We start from the raw sequence: 4,040 nt of genomic DNA, 5'->3' as shown, positions 1-4,040 counted from the left end.
AGGAGAGGAGAGGAGAGGAGAGGAGAGGAGAGGAGAGGAGAGGAGAGGAGAGGAGAGGAGAATCACAAAAAACAAAACCCCAACAAACTCATTTTATTATAATTATTGGTAGGTACATCACTAGTTTTATTTCAGTTCTATGTTTCATTTTCTTTCTTTTCCCTCCTTTCACTGTGTATAAAGCAACCAGCCCCTGGGCAGAACAGCAGTCGCAGCAATTGAGTGCCAGAACCGTGGTAGCACATGGAAGTCTTTGGGCTCAGGTGAAAGGACTCAGAGGCCAAATGAGAAAGTGGGAAAAGAAAACCCAGCATGTGTGAAACGCAGGCTGCAAGGGTATGACTGCAAAGCTTTGGAATTAAATCTGGGCCTTGGAACATGCTGTGAGAGGATTTTATTGTGACAAATTTCCAAAACTTAGTATAGAATTCACTGTATAGATGTTTTTTCAGGAGCTCCAAAATTGCAACTACTCCTGTATGAGCTGCTCTATGAGCAGACAGGCAGTATGTTTTTTGTATTTGAAATAGGGTATGTCTTAGTAGCTTCCAAAAGGACTGCATATAAGGTGCTCTACAAAACTTGCAAACCAGTAGGAACAACTAGTTTCCATTGGTTTCAAACCTAACAGGTAGGTTTCGTCTCACCATGCTTTAACCAGCTGCAGGGTAGGCAGCAACATCTCAGCTAGTTAGTTTAAATCCCCTTTCTTTAATGTGGCAAAAGATAGGTATTCTTAGGGTGCAGCTCATTTGACATGTTTTACATGTTAGCTTAAGGATGGGTGAGGTGGATCCTGTCCTAAAAACTCTGGTTTTTCTAACTAGAAACAGAGTTCAACTTACACTTTCATGGAACAGATCCTATGTTTGCTCAGATTAGCTCCATCTCCAAGTGTTTCAGCATTCATTGACTTCAAGTTACTTCCTCCTTTCTCAAGCATGTGCATTGCTCCATGTATGTGCATGTGGTGGTGACTATTTCTTGTACCGGGGGAGCTACTAAGATGGGAGTTTGCAGGACTGGGACTCTGGTCAAAGTTACACCATGGGAAAGGCTTGGTGGAGCCTGGAGTTTGGTTTTGTCAGTCCCTCAGAGCTGTGAGAATTTCTAAAGAAATCTAACCCCATTTGTTATTTCTAAAAATGATGCCTTGATACACATCAGTGAACTCATTAGTTGCAGATAGTCATAGGGATGCTGGTAGCTTCTAGAGAAGCTACAAGAATCTCCCACATGGTACTTTCATTGATCTCTTTAATATTTGTCTCTGACACTGCTCTCACTAAAGAGCTTTGTGTGGTACATGCGATACAAACACCAGAGGTTTTTTCCAGAGGGCTTTTTTTGACAAGAGCTGTTGCTCTGGCAGCAGATTGCTCAATCAATTCAATCTGAATGTCAGCTAAAGGACAGCTTTTCAGTTTTCTCTTTTTCCTTTTTTTCATCACTAAGAAAAACGAAGCAGTGGGTGTTGATTTCTGACAGTTTTACCAAAATATCCAGAAAGTACAGTTCAGTTTAAGACTGGATTAGTTCCAAGAGGAATAATCACTGGGGTTTCCACTCATGCTCTTCTTGCTCGGACTAAGCATGTTTCTGGAGAAGCACTATTTGCACAAGTATGTAAAAAATGTAGGATTAGGCCTTTTGAGTTGGCTGGTAGGGTACCTGGGATGCAGAACAAGCATCCCCCAACCCCTTGGGACAAAAGGCTCTCCTCATGATGTTTACACACACAATATCTGGATTCAGCATCTACCATGGACAACTGCAAAACTTCTGCCAAGCTTTATAGTGTTGGACCAAGGCCAGGGATGAGCAATCTGGAAACCAGCAGCACAGGTTTGCCTGGTGTCACTGTCTGGTTGGGGAAAGCCCATTTCACTTGATTCCTGGCCAAGGTATATAATCTCCTGCTTCCAGCAAAACCCAAAGGGAAAATCCTGCTCCAATTCAAAAGATGTCATGTATGTGTATCAAATGGGAGAGTCAAGATCATCCAGTCCTTTTTGTGGAGTTTTTCCCTGCAGCTTCACAAAAATAGGCTGACAGGTGGTTGCTGAGCTTTGCCTGAAATTGTGGATTACCAGGCCAGAAGGATGCATCCCATGACTGTCAGATCTACAGTCTTGGAAAAGAGAAGCTGAATAAAATTACCTGGTTTGTCTGTTGTTTTGTTAGTTGTTTTTTTTTTTTTCCAGCAACATGTGCTTATAGCCAGTCTCCTTTTTTCTTGCTTACTTCATAACACACATGCACACACATACATACATATCTAAACACACACCAGTCCCAAAGCATGTTTTTCAGAGATTCTTCTCCTTTTCACTCTCTAGTTTATTTTACACGTGCCTGAGAGTTTACTTTCTCACTCAAAATAACTGTCTATATTATTTTTTTGAAGTCCTGGATCTATAAAACAGTAAAGGGGATAAACGGACAACAAATTGCATCCCTCACAAACACTTGTCTCAGATCAATTGATAATCCCTTGTCAGGCTGATTGCTGTCAAAACCAGGACAAGCAAAGGCATTTTTCATTCCCACCATTGCAGCTGTTGTGTTTTTCTGTTAGCCCAATTAAGCAAATCAAAAAGGAGTAGCACCATATCAGAGCCAGTTTGCCTTAGGATATAAATTGTCATCTTGTATTTGTCCATAGCCAACACTGCAAGGATAACAAAGTGGTGCCGTAAAACTCGACCACTGTGCTGAAAACACAAAGGAACCCTTTTTTCCCCTCCAGCTCACCATGGCACCCAGCCATGATTCCCCATGACAGGCGCCAGCAATCCCTCATCCCGCTGGAGAGCCGGGAGAGCCCTGTGCAGCCCGCAGGCAGCCCCGAGGGGACCGGGCTCAGCCTGAGCCCAGCAGAACCAGACTCCTTCCCCCTGCCACCCTGGGGCCAAGGGTTTTGTGGGGTGTCGGCATGAAAGGTTTTTTTCTCCTCCACCTCTCCTCCACAGTTGGTAGGAGAAAGCCTTCCACCTTTTGGCTTGGAAAATAAGAGGGAATCAGTAATTTTCTCTGGCTTTAGCCAAAAGCCCTCCTGGAAATGAGCTGATGCTGCTATTGTAGAAGTGTAGCTGACTTCTGGTAAAAGAGGCCAAAGAAGTGCATCACCCTTGTGGCTTGTTGTCTACATGGCAGGACACCCTGTTGTGTGCTGGATTGTCACCCATAATCTATGCAAATGCAGTCATTAGCTTTAGCAGATTTTTTTTTATCATGCTGCTTCAAAATTGAAAAGGGATCAGCAGAGATTTTTATTTTCTTCCTTGGATTTTGAGGAACAGAATAAATCGCAACAAGCTCTCATAAGTGAGAACGCACCCTTCCTGGTACATCAGGCTGTGCACCTACTTCTACTCTGCATAAAAACATTTTATTTATTGTTTTTCAGCTTCTCAATCTAAATAAAAAAAATTAAAAATCCTTGAAACAGCATTAGGAAACAGGTTTGTGTTTGTTCTCTGCCAGTGACACATGGAGACAGATGCGTTATTGAGGTGTCAGAGAATCAATGTTAGCAGCAGACTGAAGTTCTTCATTCCTGGTCTTTGCTACCAGGCAGTGGTCCTCGTTACAAAATGCCCTTTTTGTCCTCCTTAGGCTAGTTTGTCTTGATAGGTGCCTGTGGTGGACATCAGAGCAATGGGCAAGGTAGTTTGGATGCAGCCACTTGGTTTGGGGGGTGAGAGGATTTAATGGCACAAACGCGGGCTGTTTTGTGCCTGTTGTCCCATCACCAGGCAGGACCCTCTGCAGAGAGCAGACAGAACCCCAGTGTCCCATTCTTGAGCCGTGGGCAGGCCAGGAGAGCTCCAGGAGCACAACCACAGCCTGGCCGTGAGCGCTTGCGGCAGGAATTGAGGCTGGAGCAGGCACCAAGGCGGGACTGACATCAAAGAGGCAAGAAAGAGGGTGAAGCTGAACTAAGAGGATTTGCTGGGAGCCGTGCCAGGGAGCCCCTGGAATAGCCATATGGCTGCAGGCAGTGCTGGGCACCACCAGCCTCCGCTGCCCCCCCGGGC

The sequence above is a fragment of the Chaetura pelagica genome, unplaced genomic scaffold (genome assembly GCF_000747805.2).
Source record: "Chaetura pelagica isolate M959 unplaced genomic scaffold, ChaPel_1.0 scaffold247, whole genome shotgun sequence".
NCBI classification, from domain to species: domain Eukaryota; kingdom Metazoa; phylum Chordata; class Aves; order Apodiformes; family Apodidae; genus Chaetura; species Chaetura pelagica.
This window is presented reverse-complemented; position numbering follows the sequence as displayed.